The sequence below is a fragment of the Martes martes genome (genome assembly GCF_963455335.1).
Source record: "Martes martes genome assembly, chromosome: 2".
Classification (NCBI taxonomy): Eukaryota; Metazoa; Chordata; class Mammalia; order Carnivora; family Mustelidae; genus Martes; species Martes martes.
Window position 1 is genome coordinate 31464821 of NC_137889.1, and position 22640 is coordinate 31487460.

Genomic DNA, 22640 nt, shown 5'->3' on the forward strand with positions numbered 1-22640 from the left:
CATTTTCAACTTATGATGTTACTTTTTTTAAATTAAGAAAGTACAAACAATTATCAAAAAAAAAAAAAAAGTTCACATGCTCCTATCAGTACAACTTCTATGTCACCTCCATTTGTGTCCATATGGCCTAACTTCCATTCTGTTGTTTGGAGAGTTAAACTCTTTCTGCGGCTTTGTAAAACCACACAATGATGATATAGATCTACCTGTACACTGAATTCCATTCCCTTTTTGCCTACCCCAAAACATAACTCTAATAATTGTTCCCTACTTCTACCACATCACAAAATTTCTCTTCTCTGTAGATTTATTCCAATTAGTATATGAACTTTTCCCATATTAAAAAAAAATGTTATGTTATGTGAAGTCCTCTTTCACCAAATACCTCATTTACCAGCTTCTTTTTGCAACAAATTTTGTTGAGTTTTCTATCTGTGGCATCTCTAATTCTCTTCCCTTCCATTTTGTTTAAAATTACTCCAGTTATACATACACTCCCACATTCTATCCAAAAAAATTTTATCAAGATCACTGAAATCCTCTTTTTTGTTAAATTCAATGATCAATCCTCATCAATCTATCACTAGCATCTAATTTGGTGATTGTATCCTCTGGTTCTTTTTTCTTTCTTTTCTTTTAGGTTGGTTGCCTGGACAACACAGTTTCTTTCTTCTTCTCCACTTTTCATCTCCTTGGTTAGTTTTTCATCTTTCCTCCAACATCCTAAAAGGGACTGTCTCAAGTCCCCATCCTTGGTACACTTCTCTCTCTGTCTCAACCTTGGTGATCACTTCCAGTTCCAAAGATTTTTATTAGGTTGAACCACATGAAATTGCTGTTATTTGCACTCAAAAATCATCAAGCATTTTCAGTCATATATGGTTTAACTTCTATCCCATCTACATGGTGTCAACTCTCAGCCCAGATATATCTTCTAAATCCCAGTCAATATAGCCAAATGCCTACTCAGTATTTCCCTTGGCTATCTAATAGATATCTCACCCTAAACTGTCATGACTGAACTCCTGCTCATTTCCACCAACCTACTCCTTTTCATGCTAGCTCTAAATTGATAGTGATTTCATCTTTTCATTGCCCAAACCAAAAATCTCTGAGTCATCTTTGCTCTCTTTTTCCTGTTCCCCAAATGCAAGCTGCCAAAAATAAATAAATAAATAAATAAATAAATAAATAAATAAATAAATAATTCATTCCTGTTGGTTCTACCTTCAAAATATATATAGAATCCAATCAACTTTCCTTGCCCCCCACCCCACTCTTAGCTTAGTGCTAATCACCACCTTCTTTCTTCTGGGTTTTTGCATTTATTTATCTTCTAAGTCTCCTTGCTTCTACCTTTGCCCTCTATACTCTATTCCCAGCAAAGTAACCATAACCACCTTTTTAGAACATAAGTCAGATTATTTCACTTCCCTTCTCAAAACCATCTTGGCTCTCATATCACTCTGAATAAAGGTCAAATTTAATCCACTGATCTTTAGGACTCTACTAATTTGGCTTCCAGTGACTTCATATCCTTACATTATCCTCCTTCCATCATTGGGCTTTGGCCTTGACGTTCCTTCTTCCTGGGGTGTCCTTCTCCAGGCAGCAAAGGGGTGAACTTCTACACCTATCGCATATTCTTTCTTGAATGTCACATTTTCAGTGAGTCCTACCTGAGCAACCAGCCCTCCCCTGACCCCACTGACACTCTCAATCTCTGAAATCCTGATAAATTTCTTTTTATTATTCCATAGCACTAACTATCTTTTAGCACACTACACAATTTACTTGTTTATTATATTCATGGCTCATTTTTACCTCTCCCTGTCAAAATGCAAGCTCCAAGATTGTCCGCTTTGTTTGTGGATTGTATTCTAAGTACCTGGAACGGTGTCTGGTACATAGTAGGTAATAAATACATATTGATTCACCCATAAGTGTATTTATTCTTTAATTTTAAAAATATTACCTAAATATTAGAAAATCTAGAAAATTTTACTTTCCATATCGATTGAGCTGAACTCTCTGCCATGTAAAATTGTTGCGGTTCTATTTCTCCAATTAATATCACCCAGATATTCCTATCTTAAATTATGGGCAAGCCTCATTTTCCCCCTGATATCTATCACTTTTTGTGCATGCTTCCCTGCTTTTTTCTTTGGACTTAAAAATGCTGTCCAAAATCTTTGCCATGGACTATGTTGACATCCAAATTTAAAAGGAAATATCACGATATTTACAGTCCTTAAAACCTCTATGACGACTCACAATATAAAGTTTCTTTAATAACCACAGGTTTCCTAAATCCAGTTTTACCAGAAATGAAATTTCTTTAACTGATTTTTTTTTTCTCTCCTTAAACTTTTTAGCTGACACACTAAATTGATGCAAGTCATGTGATATACTGGAATATGAATCTGCCATCCATCTTGATACATCCCAATTCAATGTGTCAGCTGAATTCATTTTCAAAAGCCCTGCAGCTCCACAGAAATGCAGCTTTTTAAAGTCACATAAAAATAATAAAAGATCGAAGGTTGGATGTTAACTTCTAAAACACCACAAGCAGTAAAAGGAATGCCTCAAAATGAAGTGCTCCCTACCCATCCCTCATAATGGTACGCACCACTCAACAATGATATGCAGGATATGGCTCATTGATCCTGGACTTCTTCCATGGTCTGTTTCTACAGTAATCCAAAAATCTTTATAATAAAGTGATCTCACATATATGCTGCCATCCCACACATGGACAGACATCAAATGGCACAGAATATAACATTTGACTGTAACAGAAAAATCTTGCTCTCTGCTCCTTTGAGTAACAACATTCTCTCTAGCCATCTCCAATGAGCGATATGTAACTGACAAATTGTACTTCTCTATATGCAATAGAAATACATTGTGAAATCAGATGTTGCATCTTCAATATTCATTTATTGGCCCTGGATTTAGGTATAAGAGATCTGTTTCTCTTTGCCAAAAACAAATGCTTAGAAGAAAGGTTCTCATTAGGTAATGGTTAATTTTATCTGTCAACTTGGCTAGGCTATGGTACCCAGATATTTGAACAAATATTAGTCTAGATGGTATAGTCAAAGTATTTTTTAAATAAGATTAACATGGAAATCAGTAGACTTTGAGTAAAGCAGATTACCCTCCATAATGTAGGAGGGCCTCACTGAATTAGCTGAAGGTCTTAAGAGAAAGATGGCTGTCCCCAAGGAAGAAGGTTTTTGCCTTCTGTCTGTCTTCAGACTTGAGCTGAAACATCAATCGAGTCTCTAGCCTGCCAGCTTGCCCTAAAAATTTTGGACCTGCCAGCCTCCACAATCACATGAGCCAAGTCCCTAAAATAAATCTCCCTCATGTTCCTGTCTTTCTCATTAACATGTAATGCATATATGGTAAGATATATACATGGGTTACTTATATATGTCTATATACATTTTATTGGTTCTGTTTCTCCGGAGAACCCTGACTGAGAAATATACCTAACGCTGAATACTACTAGGAAAACAATGTTCCAAAATAATATGAAGGCAAGTTAAAATTTGTTATTGGTTGTCATTCCCCTCCTTCTTAAACTAAATTTGGTATCAGTGAACCGAGAAACTTATTTATTCAGTTATTTTTAAGAATGCATGTTTCTAAGAAGGAAAATATTTCCTAATTTGGACTCACAACAGAAGATTATGTAACACTTCTCACAGTGGTATATTTCATAGACTTAAATGTTTCTCTTTGCTAGTATAGGCTCTTGAGTATCTTTTACAGAGTGGTCTTAGAGAGTACTACCCTTGGATGACATTTGGAAAATTGGTTTTTTAATCAAAGTGTTTGAAACACTGGGCTTAAAATTTATTCTCAAAAGTTTTTTTCTTTGTCCCAAAATAACATAAGTAGGAAAAATAGGCTTATGTCAGAGCATATTATTAAATATGCTTGAACCTTAGGGGTGGGGAGAAGTAAATTTTTAATCTGGGTGAAGAACACTGTTTCTTACAAGCAGGAATCGAGTTTGGCCATCTCTGTTTTGCATTTAGCAAAACTATGTGACAAAAAAAAATTCTAAAATGTTTAAATTTCCTTTTGAGTCATGCTTTAATTCAAAACTGCAAGACATCATGGTGGTTACAACTGTGTCTGAGTCTGAATTTTAATTTTGCCACCATTTTAACCATGTAATCTGGAGTGAGTTTTAAGTTCTCTGAGCTTCTGTTTCTCATCTCTACAGAGAGAAAAATAATTGTATCTTTCCAAAAGTTTTGTGCTGCTTAAATGCATTTAATGTGTATAAACCCCTTAGAATGTAAGAAACACTCAAGCCATGTGGTCTTTGTGTATAGTTGGAGAAGTTCTAGTTTATATTTCTGATTGTGTTTACATGTAAAACTAGTGGAAACTAAGAGGCACATCTGAGTTCAATGTAACAAACAGGAACTTGTAACTAATAATTTGATTTCACAAGTTTTATTTGATGCCTCCATTTGGGCATTTTGGCTAATTGAACATGAGCTGTGTAAATCCACGTAATGGAGTTTCCCGTGTCATGACTTATGACTTCATTTCTGGATGTGGCCCTTTGATGGGAGGCCTCCTACTTCTGATGGCGATAGCAATTAATCAGCTCTCCTGGATAGAAGGTATCCTTCTGAGAAATTTTCTGAAAACCATGCCCTTCTGCTATTTTAGCAACAATTTATAGGCAAATAATTCCTCTTCAAATTCATTTCAAAAAAATTTTCCATGAAACACTTGAATATTTTTCCTTGTTCATCCATCTTCAATCTCTGTCCTTTGCCATATCCCTAATGAGTTGCATTCTTTCTTTGCTATTAGATTACATCTCTTTTTTGTTTTTATTTTTGCTTTTGCATCATAACTTCCTACTATAACTATTCATTTTACTTTGGTTTTTCTTTCTCATTTTCACTTTTCATTTAGTTGCATTGTTGTTCCTTTTGTTTAATGAAAGAAAGTAAAACTAAAAATCACATTCAGATTCATAATATGAATATCTAAAACATAAAATAATTCATTAAACAATTTCCTCCCAAATAAATTAACTGGATCTCAGTTGGCTTTTCAGCCCATGTTTTTCTATTGTCTCTTTAATCCATAAAATCAAACTAAATTCATATCCTTCCCTCAACTACAGGGTAAAAATTAATCTTTACGTTTCCCCACTGTCTCATTTTTACGTAAGGTAGTTGCCATATGGACATGTTAAAAATGACATCTAAAATTGTATGTATGCAGATGTTCCACAAATACTGGTTTTAGAGAAATATAATTTTTTTCTGAAAATCTGGAACATCAGACATGTTCCATCTTTATTTAATGGAACAGTCTAAATCTTGCTAAAATTATAACTTTCATGATTGATTACATCATTGATCAAACCAAAGCTATTCTGGCATTAACATCTGTTAATCAACCAGATGTTCTCTATGGTCTCAGTGACTGAAGAAGACTCTTTCCCTGCTGGTTGTGGACTAATGGGGAAGTGCTTTTTGCAAGGGACACTTCTCGGTGCTGAAGAAGGAACAATATAAATTCTAAAACAACAAAAATGGATGATGAGTCTCTTTAGATTTGTACTCTGGCATATTGGAGTTGAATATATACAATCTGTGTTCTTCTTTGGGTTAATAAGTATGAGTCACTTTCTGACATCAATTCCAGTCTTATTTTAAGGGAGCATATTTTGACTCCCTTTCAGTGAAACATCTGGAATCCATGCACACAAAAATAAGTTACTTGTAAACAAAAGATCTTTACCTATTTTATTACTCGATCTCTTACCAACCTTTGGCTTATCCAAGTGAAATGTCAATATAGAAATATACCTACCAGCAGTAATGCCAAGCTCTCCATGACTAATTCATAATCAGAATCTCTTTAGTTACATCCATGTAGAATAAAAAGAAGAATGCTCCAGTGAACTTAGCCTTATCTTTTTTATTTAAAATGAAGGAAGCTCTCAAAAAAAAAAAAAAGAAAAGAAAAGAGAGAGACCCATAAAAGGAAGGAAGGAAGGAAAAAAGGAAGGGAGGGAGGAAGGAAAGGGAATGGAATGAAATATCATAGTCTTTGATTTATCTTATCCCTAAGGATGTCTTAAATTGACATAGGGCCCAAAGTATATCCCTAAAAAGTATAAGGTCAAAGGAAATTTTAATTTTTTTGATCTCCTTTCCACCTCATTCCATACCCCCCCTTTTTAAAGATTTTATTTGTTTATTTGACAGACAGAGATCACAAGTAGGCAGAGAGAGATGGGGGGAAGCAGGCTCCCTGCCAAGCAGAGAGCCCAATGCGGGGCTCAATCCCAGGACCAGGGATCATGACCTGAGCCAAAGGCAGAGGCTTTAACCCCCTGAACCACCCAGGTGCCCTCCATCCCTTAATGTGTACATAAGGTCTGCTCTAAATAAACCCAAAAGAGCACCAAAAGTTATAAGTTACAAAACTTTTTAGCCTTAGAGGTCTAAGGGGAAAAGGTAATTCCCCAAACTAAGGATTGGTTTTTGTATTATAGGAAAGCTGAGGAGATACCTGCAGGTTTAAGCCCTGGCTTGTTTTAGCAGCTGTCAGATCAGCCTTGGCTCCCTCCCTTCCCCCTCTCTCCTTGCACCACATGCATGTCATCCCTGTCCAGGTAAGTGGTCATGGCAAGGGAAAAGCAGGACTCAGCACACCTACCCAAAGGCAATGGAAATAATACCACACTGGAGCTGTATGAGGCTCTTTTTGTCACATTTCTTTTTCCTTTACATCACCTCGTTTTCATCCTGACAAGAAATCTGTGAGGTAAGCATGACAGCACTAATTTCATAGCAAAGGGAACTAAGGCTCAGAATAGTCAGGTGGCCACCCAGGGCATACACATATTGGAGCAGCTGGAATTCTAACCCAGTTTTCAAATCTCATGGTAGAGGAGTTCTTCCTCTATTCTCCAGAGTCAAGGAGGTGGTTCACTGAAATGACAGTGAAAGGTCAGAGAGGATCGGTGCTGAACAAGCTGCCACTTCTCCTTCCTCTGTATCACAAATTCTCTCAGCATAATGTACACAGACCCACCGACACACACTCAGATGAGCTCACACATCACCCTGGATCCCTAACGGGGGAAGGACTTTTCCAGAGACAGGAGTCCAGCCATGTGACAATTGTCTGTATCCATGGAGAATGAAGGAACACTGATAAATTTATGCTCACAAGGAGCCCTTAAAAAGAAAGAGAGAGGGGTGCCTGGGTGGCTCAATGGGTTAAGCCTCTGCCTTCAGTTCAGGTCGTGATCTCAAGGTCCTGGGATCGAGCCCCGCATCGGGCTCTCTGCTCAGCAGGGAGCCTGCATCCCCCCTCTCTCTCTGCCTGCCTGTCTGCCTACTTGTGATCTCTATCTCTCTCTATCTGTTAAATAAATAAATAAATAAAACCTTAAAAAAAAAAAAAAGAAAGAGAGAGAGAGCCAATGGGCTCCTGGGTGGCTCAGTTGGTTAAGCACTGGACTCTTGATTTTGGCTCAAGTCATGATCTCAAGGTTATGAGATCAAGCGCCAGGTCAGGCTCCACACTCGGCACAGTTCCCTGGAGATTCTCTTTCTCCCTCTTCTCCCTCTTCCCCCACGCCCACCACCCACTGCTGTGTGTGTGTGTCTCTCTCTCAAATAAATAAATAAATCTTAAAAAAAAAAAAAAACAAGAGCCAAAAGAATTCATATTTTTGAGTGATTCCTGTCATGTGGGACAATTACTAACTGCTTCCAAAACCACACATACTATTGGGTTTGTATGCATCCATGCTTCACCATAGAAAAATCACAGTGAGAATTAATAGTAACTCTCTGGACCGTAAGAAGGGCAAAGAGACTTTGATTTTAAAGCAGAAATTTGGCAGACCATTACCACTTTGAGGTTCTCATACAATATTCCAGGGTTAGGAAAAGCTGGCTTTTTTAGGAGACAAATCTTTTCCTTTCCTGGCTGAGTAGGTTTCCAGCTTCAGCCAAACCCAACCTGAAAAATCTCCATTTCTCCATTTCACAAGACGACCACAGACCAGGTGGTATAAAGGAGAAAAGAACTAACTCCACAAGGTCAGATGATCTACCTCATAGCTGAGAAGTGATAAAAATTGCTTCTAGCTCGGGAACCTGGGTGGCTCAGTGGGTTGAAGCCTCTGCTTTCGGCTGAGGTCATGATACCAGCCAGGGTCCTGGGATTGAGCCCCGCATCGGGCTCTCTGCTCAGCGGGAAGCCTGCTTCCCCCTCTCTCTCTGCCTGCCTCTCTGCCTAGTTGTGATCTCTGTCTGTCAAATAAATAAATAAAATCTTAAAAAAAAATTGCTTCTAGCTCATAAGAGGGTCCCTATTCACCTTCCTGTCTTCCGCCTGGACTGGGGGAGAATTTTTCAGCTAAGTTGCACATAAAAAAACCGTTTTTCTAATCCCCTTAAAACTTAAGAAAAAGCAGTTCTCTACAGATCTTACGAGATTCCCAAGGACAAACTCAGCTAATTATCGGCACAAGATAACAAGGTTCAGCCCACCAGCCCACCACCCTTAGTCTCAGTCTGTCCAAGATTAATCCTTTTTTTTTTTTTTTTTCCACTTTCTTCTGTGGTGACTGGTAAGCTCTATAGCCTTGCTTTATAATAAGCAGGCTGTCTTAGGATATAAGAGTTTGTGTTCAAATGCCAGCTTTACCAATTTTTAGCCTCGCTTTTTCCATCTGTTTAGTGGGCATAATGACAACTAACTTCTAGGGTGATCATGAAGTGTATAAGAGTACAATATAAAAAGCACTTAGCACATTGCCTAGCACATAGCAAGTGTTTAATAAACAGTAACTCTACAGAGAGCATAGGATTATATGTATACCTCAAAGAAAAATAAGGAATACATCTCACACACTAAGGGGGGAAAAAACTAAAGGAGAAAGAAAACTGCTAAAGATGTAAGTCAAAACTGAATTCTATTTCTTTTATAAAAGTCTTTCTGAAGTTTAATAATTTTAAAAGTCCTGCTTGTAGCTATCATACTATATCCCTAGTCCTCTTTCCAGCTCCTCAATCTGCTAAATCCTAAACCCCAGCTCCAGTGTTAGCCCTTCTAATTGGACTTGTTAACGCTATTGGCTCAGAGGAAAAAGGTAACAGCCAATCAGGACACGGAAGGCAAGACTCTCTTCACATTGTCCTTTATAATTTAAAGGAGCTGAATGCCTTGTATACTCAATGGGCAATTCAGAGCAATGTCAGGTTGATTTCCCAAAGGGTAGAATTCAATGTTATAATCATCACACATATGGAATCTAGCTTCACACACTGGAAAAAGAGCGAAGCTAGAATGTATTCCTTGTTTGAAGTTAATTAAAGTGGTAGTGAAACAACCCATAAAACACTGTCTGCAGCCAACTAATTCTACTCCAGCGAGAATGTTGATCTATCTTGCTTCTGGTGCATATATTTTTTCCGTTCTGCTACTCAAATAAACAAGAGTGCCTTTTTTGTGTGAAAAATTACCGGAGACACTTAAAAGTGGGGATTTCAAGTGCTCACGGCTGTCTTTTGTAGGCTGCCCACTTCAGGTTACACAAAAAGGAACGAGATCACTCTTCATTGTTTTAAGGCCAGGTAGGCTACAAAGAGAGGTAAGTTAGTCATTTACACAGGCTAAATATGGAAACCAGACTTTTGTTTATCTACTTCTCTTCTCCCTGCACCAAGAACAGAGCCTGAATAGGTTATAAGTCCTTGTGAATGTCTGTTTTGAATGCATACATAAATTTCCATTCTTCTTTTTTAACCTCTTTGTGCCCACACATGTTCTCTTTGTATAATCAGTAAGAATCAAGCAATTCCTAGATGCCACAAGCTGTTCTTCTCCTTCCAAAATTTCACACCAAGAGCCTTCTCTGAATTCACTCTCTATCTCATCCATCCCAATGGCCTGTTGTGCTCGTGTCCTGCCAGCACTCACATTTAGAATTACTTACTAGATAGCTGACATTGTGCTATGCATTTTATAATCAGTGACTTTTTTTTAAACCTTAAAACACTCCTAGGGGGTATATATCATTTTCATTTTTAGGGATGAGGAAATGAAGGTTAGAGAATTTTAACGGTTTGATCAAAGCTGCATCATAGGGATGATACTAAGGCAGAGCTCATTTCTTCATGATTACACCGCATTGCCTTAACTAATAATTTGATTCAAATTTGTAGAGAGAAGGGACTTAGAGAACATTGAGTCCAGTTGCTTCATTTCACATGTGGGGAAACTAAGTGAGATTAGATGTTTAGCCCAAGGTGTCAGGGCTAAGCAGAGCTAAATTAGAAGCCATAATGCAAATTCAAGTCTATGTTCTTTTCACATTTCTAGAATCCACAATCTACGGTATAATTCACCTCAACAAAAAACACGCTTTGCCAATGCTTTAATTCATTGCTAATGCCATCCTTTACCTAGTCTCCTGCCCCTTTACTTTTCCTGCACTTTTCAGCAATTATTTCTGTCTTTACCAATTCTCATGTCTCTGTCTTTCCTCTCCTCTGCCCTTCTCCGGCAGTTTATGCTGTTTTGAACTCCCCTTCATTTTGCGCTAGTCTGCTTTGGCTCCCTTGACTGTTTTGTCTCCCTATTTTCTTTGCACAAATCTGACTGTCTTTTTCTTTTCTTTTAAGATTTTTATTTATTTATTTGACAGACAGAGATCACAGGTAGGCAGAGAGACAGGCAGAGAGAGAGAGGAAGGAAAGCAGGCTCCCCGCCGGGCAGAGAGCCCGACTTGGGGCTTGATCCCAGGACCCTGGGATCATGACCTGAGCTGAAGGCAGAGGCTTTAACCCACTGAGCCACCCAGGTGCCCCTGACTGTCTTTTTCAAACTCCTTTGCTTGTTTATATTCCTCTACCATGTCTTACAATAGGTGGCTGCTCATGATTAGTCCATGGTATTCCCTTTATCTCAATCACAACTTTGTTTATACTACCACCCCATCCTAATAATTCCCACATTAGAAACTCCATCCCAATGCTCGTACTCAAATTTAACACTACCTGCAGAATATTTCAACCAGCATGAAGTTAACACATGTAACACTAACCATGTCCAACCTTGAACTCATTTTCTTTACTTTCCATCAAACTTGCTTTTTAAAATTTTTGGTTCCATATCATCAACCATCTATGGATCATTGTAGCAGAAACTGGCCCATTGTTCACCAGTCTTGTTGTTCTATTCCTTAATGCCACCCACTTCCTGAATTCCTTGAGGTTAAATGGATCATGTGACTTAATGGAATCTGGGTGGAAGTGGTGTGAAGCCTTTCTGAGTCTGATCCTAAGGCCTTATAAAATATTCCACTCTGTCTTTCTCTCTTACCTCATCTGTTGGCTCAATGCAGAGGCTTCAGTGTAGGAATTCAAGTTCTGACAAGGTTGTGGAGCTCAGAATGGAAGGAGCCTGGGTCTCTGAATTACTTCATAGAACAGAGCCGGTCATGGTCACTCCTCTGTCAACTCTCATTAGAATGTAAGTAAAGAAAACACATTTTTATTGAGTTCAGCACCATGTGGGGGTTGTCACAGAAATTAGCTTACCCTAAGAGCATCACCTAAATAAGTAACTTTAATCATCAATCATCCTGTACTTTTAGTTCTTTGACAGAATCATTCCCAATTCCCATTACTTCTTCCTATCATTTTTTTAATCTCTCTATTTTTACCACTATTATCCCAGTGTAATTGTTCCCATTTATTTCATGCTTTCGTATCTTTTACCAGAACTAAGGCACTTTATTCTCCATTGTCCTTTGCTACAAATATCTGGCCAAATTCATTTGCTAACACAAGTCAACATCTAAAATATCAAGTCTTAAAATCATTCCGTGGTTTTAAATCATTGTTACCAGGGTGAAGGCCAAACTTTATCTTGGCACAAGTTTGTTGACAGTTTTCTTTTCTATTCTTTTACTGCTTCAAATTATTTAGCATTTTACTTGAACTACTCACACCCCTATTCCATCAATTTTTTATTCTATTTTTAAGTACATAATTATAAAAAATTATAATTCTTTTTTTTCTCCACTGTCAAAATTCATCAAGGATTGAAATCATAATCTCTATGGTATTTTCTCTAACCCCAAGGTCAGAAATGACTACTATACCCTTTGTGTAACTGTACTATCACATTGTTCACCTTAGTTCTGAATACACTTGTCTCTTCACTCCTTTGAGAGATTCTTATAGCCAAATATCAGTGTCTTTTCCCAGTGTTTATTTTCTGGTTCCAAGTATTTATTTTCTAGACTAGGCTTTATACTTAAAGTAAGTACCCAATAAAGATTCAGCAAATTTTTGAAGAAATAAATATATGTACAAACGCAATATCAAACATATTGCCCTTGTAGACTGCATTGCTAGGTACCAGTATTTATTAAAATGGTTCATGATATACTGTCTGCTTTCAAAACAAGGTCTAATGGTCTCTGTCTGTATATTCCAACTCATCAAATATCTGTTATTGTTTTTTATAGTTGTTCATTTATCTCAACTCTTTGAAGAGGTTGGAGTTCAAAGCTGCCTTTTAACTTCTTTTTTTCATTTTTTTATGACATATTTTAGGTTTTCTTGAATTAAGAAGCATAAAACCACTTACCTTAGGAAATGCATAAGAGATCAAAGTCTCTGGAAAGTACACTTAAGAATTAGAAAACGGTAGTCATATTACCATATAATCATTTTAATTTACCCATTTTTCAAAGCCAGAAGAAGCCCCCTTTGCTTCTCTAGACCATCAGTGACCACCTCCTATGAACACATAGAACACGATATACCACTCATTTGCTAATTAATTGCTGCCTTTGTAACATCCTCTATTGTTGCTTACTGCTATTATTATGCTATTTAATATGAAAAAGCACACACCTGATCTCTGCTAGATTTTAAACTCTTGAACCACAAAATTTCCTTGGAAGTGAGTGGTCTCCTCTATGACTTATTCAAATAATAACTGGATTTTTGTTTTGTTTTAATCGTTAGAACACAGTGAAATATTCATGCTTTTTGTGTTTTATTTGGAGAAGGGGGCACATTTCTTTGGCTTCGTTTGGTTAATTTAACTTTATTTTCCATGTTTGGCCTTTGCTATCCCTTACTTGAGTAATGGTGATCAAGGCACTTGATTCCAGCAAAGTTCACTTGGTGGATTTTGATTGGAGAGGAGCTATTTGGTGGGATGGTATTAAGGGAAATCATTTGTGATTCATATTATTTTGCTCAGGACATGAGTGTTTAAGTGTACATGATTCTAGGATTGGTTTTGAGAAATGACAAAAAGGAGAGGACAAGATTCAGTCTGTGTTAATAACAGTGGAGTTTAAATGCCAAGACTGATTTGCACTCAGTTTTCACTCCCATGGGCCCTGGGACTGTCAACTATTGCTTTACTCATTTCATTGTTTTTGTTTACTATACATACTGTCAGGAAAGAATTTGCCTCCTTAATGGCTATGTACTTGCCTCAGATTCCTTTTCATATGTTATTTGAGTGAGGGAGAATCGAAAGCAAATGAGGGCTTGCAACTGGGTCCTCAAGGCTATTTAATTAAGAAATAAACCCCAAAGTGACCCATCTGTCTTCCTTCACCCTCCATTCTGCACTAGGGAGAAAGAGAGAGGAAGCAGTCGGAAGCAGGGGCAGAATTAAAGGTAATTATAAGAAAATTAGAACACCAGTGTTGCTAAGTATCCCTCTTTCTCTTCTCCCCCTAACGACAACAGCAACAAGAAATTTCAAGTGACTCCATTTACATTTGGAATAGGAAGATAAGGCTATATTGGTGTTCGGTGTTTTTCTGAATTTTCTGCAGGGCAGCTCCATTCTGACCTCAACGCGGCCATAATGCCTGGCCAGGGAAGCATCCACTGAAAAAACCATCTATTCACCTCGCAGCACCCTGCTGGGTTGTGGAGGATGGACAGTTTTTAGATGTTGGAATGTCAGGATACAACCTGCTGTTCAAGGCCTCTGGAACCCCTGAGCCAGAACGTCTGCTTGCAGAAAGAAAATCCTTAATCGAATGTTCAAAGCTCATTACGTCTATGGACATCTGAACTTTCTTCCCCGAGACCACCTGACAGATGGGAAAGAGGGAAAATCTACTGTCAGGGCGTCTGCGGGATGAAAATCTCGGTTCATATTTGTTAATAACATGAAGCCCGAAATCCTCAGACAGTATTTCTCTTCATTTCTTCTGCAAATGCCTCACTGTCCTTTTTATGTAGAACAGAGTTAATTCCCAGAACCGGCACTAAAATAACACACAGTGACAGCTTCCCCTTCAGCTCAGTTTGGGGAGCAGGCAGTGTCAGGTTCAAAATGGCGGCCCCACGTCCGGTTGCCTTCTGTTCCCCAGTGGAAGGAAAACTACAGCCCAACTTAATGCAATCTGCCTCAAAGTCAATTTGCATTGGTCTGTCCCCTGCCCTTTGTTACCAATAGGTGGAGCTGCTGCAAAGCAGATCAATATATACACAGCCCGTGCCTAAGGGATTGTGCTAGACAGACAGCGGCAGAGACCTGTGGGCGCTGGAGCATCTGCGCTCCAGTACGCCCCAACAGCAGAGGGACCGGCCTCAATTCCACCGCCAAAAACGGTATTTATTCATTAAGCGGGGGATCATCCACAAACTAAAATAGCATATCTGCAAAGGACCCAAACTTTGACCTATATTTAAATAAATCTAGGCTCTCCTTTCATCATTTTTGGATTCTTTGCTTTAAATGAGCTTAACTATAGTTTACCTCATTAAAATATTTTACATATTCATTGCATTACAATTCCCTCAGCAAGTCCGGTTAGAGTATTGTTGTCAGTTTTAAGTATGAGGAACAAGTTTTTCCTTTTTTTTTTTTTTTTCTCCCCTTTCTTCCCTTACCTGACGCTGCCATCCTCAGCTTTGAGGAAAATAGCGTTTAATTGTGCCATGGGCCATGGACAAGAACAGAAGCTCTGACTTCAGAAATCTGTCAGAGACAAGGAAGGAAAAACAAAACGGGATCAAAGAAGATATACACACACATATACCCATATTTATACATACAAATCTATGTGTATATATGTATGTATGTTTATCTTTCCTACAAAATTCATCCATGTTTTATTCATCAATGCCTTTTCATATCTTGACAGAGAAAATGTAGTCATTTTATTAAAATGACATGCATAAAGTCAGGTTAAAATAACGACAGGTAACTCCTATACATCTGAAATGAGTTTGCTGATCATGTAAAGAGAAGCTGCAAGGAAGTACAAGGTAAGGCCGGCCAGTGGTCCTCCCAGCCTTATGCTTGTCCATCTTTCTGTCACAATTGGTGACATTAGTTGTCACCATTGACCATTAGTTGTCACCATTGGTCATTAGTTGGTGAGTGATATTGGGGCTCTGCATCAGAGAATATTGATCCCACAAAGAATGTCATGTGGACCTATACAAACTCTTCCAAACTCCCAAGACATCTCTGAATTTTTTGCTTTGTAGAAAAATGACCTAAGCCTTTCAAAATTGGTTCTGAATTCTTTTGCTCGTAATTCTGGCAAAGCATTGATTTCCACTGATACCCAATATAACTTCCCCTTACATCACTCCCTTCGCCAGGAGGCTACCAAATGAAACTGTCTCCAAAAGCCACATCATTAAGTGAGAACAGGCAAATGTCATTTCCTAAGCTTGGAAGAACAGGGAGGATAGTAGTATCCCAAGGCCAAAGCAGATACCAATAGAAACGGTTCACACTCAAGTCCCTGGAACTCACTTGTTCTCAACTCCAGGTGCATCACCAGTGAAGTCTCATTCGCCCTGCCGAGCTCAGCCTTTGTAACAAGGGTCATCTTCCCCAGAAATGAGTTTAGCACATTCAGCTCAGTGTTCAGTGCATCTTGCACAATTATAGGTTTCTGGACATTCTTAGGATATCCCATTGGCGAAAGTTCCATGATTAATATTTTAAAATATCTGGTTTCAGGAACTCTGTCTCTTCTATGTTAGGTAATAATGCATTTCTTTATAAGAGAATTGTGACAGTATCAGGGAAACATCTCTGACACCCTGACCTCCATCCAAATAGAAAATTATTGAACCATAAATCCAATATTATGAAAACCAATTGCTAAACCTCCTACAGCGAAGCATTAAGTTTGTTCCTGCTTCCATGCATGATACTCTATGTCTCTCCAGATGCTCTTTTAAATTAATTCATAATTTTCTTTAAAAAGATATATTGTATCTTCCATTTCTAAAGATAGAATACTTGCAACACAATTGAATTATTTCTCCTTGATAGTGAAAACATTCTTTAAGTCAACTTAGTCAATGAAGGGTCTATCTTAGATGACTATCGAGAAATTCCCTCTATTTCTGGTCTCTCTCCCACTCTGCTTCCCTACTTTTTATTCACCAAATAACATTTTAAAAAGCAAACAAAAAAATAGATGCTGAGCCTACTTCAGGAGATCCTTGTCCACTTGCTATGCAAGCAAGAGATTTTAGAACCAGAAATTTAATGGAAGATTATAGTTTATTAAATTTCCTTTGAACAACATATTTCCAAAGCATCATTTCAGAAGACCCATTTAAACACACTTGCCAGCATATGTGGGACCCAGCAACCCCACTTCTAGGTATTTACTTAAGTGACTTGAAAATTTACACCCACAAAAAAATCTGTACTCAGGTGTTCATAGAAAATTTATCCACAATGGAGCTGAAATTGGAAATAGCCATGGTGTCCTTTTATAGGTAAATGGATACGTGAACTGTGGTCTATCCATACAATGGAGTATTACTCAAAAATAAAAAGGAATGAGCTCTTAATGAAATTTAAATTCATTTTTCAATTTAAGTAAAAGAAACCAGGCCCCAAGAGTTACATGTAGTGTATGGTCCATTTATGTGACATTCTTGAGAAGGCAAAGCTATAGCAGAGGAAAACAGTAAATATTTGTTTGAGGGACTCAAGGAGGAAGAGTGATTGATGCACGGGGGCATCTACGGGAATTTATGAGGTGATAGAACAGGTCTGCGTGGCACTGGGAAGTATAAATGACTGTGCATTTGTCAAAACCCATTTAGTACATACTAATTAAACAAACAAATAAACAGAGCATGTTGGGAATCCCAGATGGAATGCAGACTATGACTAAGAAATCTAACTATATTACAGATATGTGAGAAAGTCACTCTGAAACGCATGGAGTAAAAAATGAGATGACCTAAGTAAATTTGGCATGCAGTGGTTTAACTGAAAAACGTAGGACTGAAGACAAATAAGAACTTGACCTCAGCACCGTACTATGGTCGGTAACTTTGTTTTTCAGGGATACAGTTCAGCAATTCTGAAGCGACTTTGTGTGTACTCTAGTGAGTTTAACACTCAGTAAATGACTTGTAAATAATGGAAGCCAAATCTCTCACTGCCAAAGTAAGAAGTGGGTTACAGTAAGAGATGGTGTGTGTCTGTGTGCATGTGTGTGCGTGCGTGCGTGTGTGTGTGTGTGTGTGTGTGCATATGCAGAGAGAGACAAGTGGGAAAAGGGAGGGAGGGTGCTGAAATGTAGATATGAGTATATCCACAGGATAATGTCTATACAAATAAATTTCCTAGTTCTGCGCAGTGAGAGGATTATACAGCAATGACAGGCTAGTAGCAGCAAGCACACAGAGCTAGTGCCCAGGCCTTGGTTTCTAAATTCCTTTCTCTGATCATAGACACCGAGACTTCTTGGGAAAATAGTTGATTCTATGGTTCAGGAAATACAAGGTAATATTAGAACATCTTGAAATTCCAGAAATTAAAGAAGAGTTCAAAAAAAATAAATGGAGGCCCCTGTGTGGCTCAGTTGGTTAAGTATCTGACTCTTGATCTCAGCTTAGGTCTTGACGTCATGGTCCTGAGTTCAAGTCCCACATTGGGCTCCACATTTGGTGTGGTGCCTACTTTAAAAAAAAAAAAAAAGGAGGCTTGTCAAAAAGACACGAGCTTCTAAAGGCCAATACTGGAACAAAATAAAGAGAATATTAGATTATAACTCAAATAATAATATAAATAAACATCTATGACATACTAACATAAATAAGCAACTGAGTAAATGAATAAATGTGCAAATGGACAAATATTCCATATAGAAGAATCCCAAATGATTAAGACAGAAGAAGTGAGGGAAATAGAAAAGCACCTTTAGGCCATCATAGTAATAACTACTTTTTTGCAAGATTTACTGATAGGTGCTAAAGTTAATAAGCAAATGTTAAGAAGAAATAGGACAAATGAATAGCCTCAAAGTATGTCTCCCAAAACACTTAATAATTGCCATCATCATCTTTACTATATTTCCAGAAATCCTTTCATACTCCTTCCTACAAAAGGTACACTTTAATTTCCCTCCTCTGATGTGGGCTAGCTACACTTAGTGACTCACTTCTAATGAATAGAATATGAAAGGGAAAAAAATAATAACTTAGTAGAGAAACCTAACAGACAAAACTTAATAAAGTGTGTAAGGCTAACATTGCCAGTGATAAGTCACAGTGGCATCACGTGCCCTCTGGTATAACGTGACGTTGAGGACACTTCATCTCTTCAGTATTCTTCTTCAAAATCCATAACCTCCATCTTGTCATGAGAAAACCCAAGACAAACACAGATGGAGGTACAGACTACAGAACACTTGTTTAGTGCCCATCAAAAATGTCAAGGTCACACACACACAGAGTCTAAGAAACTGTCACATATTGGTGAGGACAAGATGATGTGATGATTGAATGCAGTGTGGAATCCTGGATTGGATCCTGGCACAGGAAAAAGGTCATATTGGAAAAAAAGAGGGAAATCCAAATCAACTCTACAGTTTAGTTAATAGTACCATACCAAGCGAATGTCTTAGTTTAGATAAGTGTGCCATGATTATATAAGACGTGAACATGATGGGAAACTGTATGGAGGGCATCCAGGACTCTCTACAGAGAGAAGTTTACAACACTTCTGTAGATCTAACATCATTTCAAAATACAACTTTAAAAAGAAGAACAAGTTGATTAATGATACCTGCCAAATGAGTAGTGAAGACCAACATTGAGAAAGGACATCACTCTGAGCTCGAATGAGCAGATAAGGAATGGGGTGTCACAGAGTGGTTGGGATTCGGACATGGAGAAAGTAGGAGGAAGGCGTAGCATGAGCAGAGTTAGAGCCAGGAAGGGCACAGCTGGGTGGGGGTTGCCGGGAATGAGCCAGTCCAGCTAAACCTCAGGTCGGCAGAGTCAACAGGGCTCCCTTCTTGTATAAATAATGGTTTTGCAGTATAGGCCATTGGATTTAATTGCTTGCAATATTCATTTTTCTAAACGAAAATATCTTTATCCTTATTCTTAGATAAAAGGGCGACTTCCTTAAAATAATCCAGACATTATCTCATCAACTTGTGACTGGTAAAGACATGGTGCTTGTTGTGATTTGGTTTAGGATGTTTTTTCAGCTATCAGTGACTCCATTAGTGGTCCAAACAGTTGATAAAACATCTGTTTCTGTCAGTGTCTCAGAGGGAGGTTAGATAGAAAAATTAAGACCTTTGAGTCTGATTGACTGTTATTAATGCACTACAACACTTGATATGACATGACCTTCCCCGGATCACTATGTTTTTATACAGTTTATACAGTTTATACAGTTGTCCATCAAAGAGCCCTATTTCTTCTCACAAGGAGGTCCCTACCCAGACGTCTTGCCATCTTTGTGCATGAGGGATTTGAGCTCTTTTCTGGAAATGCTAGTAGTGTTTTCTACATGATTTAACATTTATTTTAGTTAAGGAGTCTGCCTGGAGTGACTGTGACATCGTGTATTTTCACATCCCCATAATCCTCATCGAAGGCTTCCCGCAGCACTCAAGAGCCCTCTGTGGTCTTCTTTAGTGTGTAGCATCTTTGCCACTTGGACATTTTATGGGAGAAATACAAAGCTAGTCCTCTAGGGGGCCTAGCATGCTACTTAGCTGAAGTTCAATTAATGATAGGAGCTACTACAGATACAGCATGGAAGCTAATTCCCATCACTGTCTTTGTTTCATTGACAATCATTAAATGCTACGGGCAAGGTGCTTCCAGGTAGCAATCCCGCCATCCAAATGCAAACACACATTGCCCCTCCTCGTTGCAATCAGCACTTACACACACACACACACACACACACACACACACCCCAACACCCCACACAGACTGACACACACCATTTGCTTTCATCACAGAGAATCAAGCCTAGAAATAATTGTCTGCTTTTGGAGAGGAAGATTCTTTCTTTCCTGCTAGTCGTGAAAAGTGTAAAAATGTGTCCATGAAAACTCTGTCTCTTAGGAATTCACTGCTGTTTGAGCCAAGATCTCGCTGGCAACAAATTACTGAGGGGAGGCAGGGAGGGACCCTTGATGGCTTTGAGGTGTCTTCATCAAATTCCAGGCACAGATCTGAACAGTCAGTGACAAATGAACCCTGGGAAGGGAGTATATACTTTGCACCCCCAAATGTGATCAAATATAGATAATTTTTAATAATTCTAGTTTTGTTCTTAAAAGTAATTATGGGCTAGTCCAGAAAGCACTGAAGATTAGTCTGCCTGACAAGAGTCTTATTGTAGGGGTTGGCAGGAAAACACTTTCTAGGATATGGACTTAATTAAACTGAAAATACAGAATGTTAACGTTAAAACCTTAGACTCACAGTGTGGTTGGATCCAGCAAGGAGAGAAAAAAAAAAAAAAAAAAAAAGCCCCTTAATCCATGCAGAAAGTAATGGTGCACTAGAATGTGAATTTGTTGTCAGTGAGGAATCCTGGCCAGAGTTCCAGAGGCCAAGAGAAAACCCAGGTAATTATAACCCAGAGCCCTCACCATAGCCTCCCTGCCTGCCTGGTACCTTGGCCCTGTCCTGGAAGTACCATCTTTACAGAGCAGCACGATGCTGCATTCAGACTTTGGCATCACTCTGGAGATTCAAACACGTCTTTGGAGAGGGGGTTTTTAGCCTGTGGACACCCCATGTTCTGCAGGGAAAGGGACAGTGCTTCAATATAGATTTTTTCCTCACTCCTCGGTACTGATGAATTTGCCTGCATGGTCCTTTTCGCTCACCCCATGCTCTCAAATCCTCTTTACTTGGCGCACACACACACACACCTGAAACTCACTGGAGCTGAGTCCCTAAGAAACCTGAGACACGGGCCTCTTTTTTATGCATGGTGCCAAGCAGGAGCAAACACTGTCTGCTTCTACTCATAAATTCTGTTTCATTTCAACAAGAAAGGATGCTCTTTCTCTGTCGCCATCTCACACACACACACACACACACACACACACGCACACATTGACTCACAGAAATTTTCTCCCTTTCAGCTCATGATCAATAGAAGGATACGCTTCTCAGGAAAGTTGCAGAGGGAGCCTCCTGCATCTCGAAGAAACTCTGGGAAAGCTTTTCCTGGAAGAACCATCGGGGTGATCAGCGGGAAGCCTGATTTCAGTCCCCAACAGAGAAATTGAGCGAGCATTGACCATGGTGAGTTGGTATCTACCCAGTCCCTTCACCAGCTAAACTTGTTACTGGCTGTCCTGACATGATGGCTTGACATTAGATAAATAGATACACAGAATGAGAAATTGCTGAGGAAAATAATTGCACCTAGCAGAGAGGGATGGTGTGACATTTCTGGATCCCCAACTGCCTTTTCTAAGAAATCATTCTCTGGCATCAAAAAGTCTCAGAGTTAAAGTCTGATAAGGTTAAGGGATTTTACTCTTTGTAAAGGAAAAAAAAAAAAAAAAGAAAGAAAGAAAAAACCGTCAAACAAAAAATTTTAATAGGAAAACAATACCATGGTTTCTTTCGCACCTCAGATGAGAAACTCAAAAATCAATTTACAAAGAAAGTCTTGCTTTCCTTGTGAATTAGGAACTCTGCAGATGAAAAATTCCCCTCTTTGACTTCAATTTCTGCTGCAAACCTGAGAAGCAGCCAGCTGATGTTCTTGAAAGCTCCCCCTGTTGAGGACTTATGATGTCCAGTTCTTTGGATAAAATGATCTTTTCCTGTCTTAGGCATATACCTTCCCTTTTCTCCTCCTTGATGTGTCAACAAATACAGGCAAGATTCTGCATTCAAGAAGACTTTGTCTTCAGTCTCCCTCTAGACATCATGCCTGAGTCTGACCTGAACAATCTCAAATACTGCTCAATGAAATAATTTCCTTTGCTTGAAAAAAAAAAAAAAAGGAGTTCCAAGCTTTGAAATGTGATGTTTTTGTTTTTTTTTTTTTTTTAATCTCAGCTCATTACAATCCCCTTAAAAATAATCAGTAACGACCCTCTTTTAACTCTGAAATCTATCTTGGGCTAAAAGATTCCTGAAAGTGAGCAGAAGTGGTATTCTCCCTCTCCAGGCAATTTGCTCTCAAATGTGTCTTCCAGAGTGTGCCCTCTCATCCGTGGCCACCTTGCTTTCCTTTCTGGGGTGGCTTTCACTTTACTCACATGCTTGTTTTTAAAGAATGATTCACTGTAAAATGAAAAAGTGACT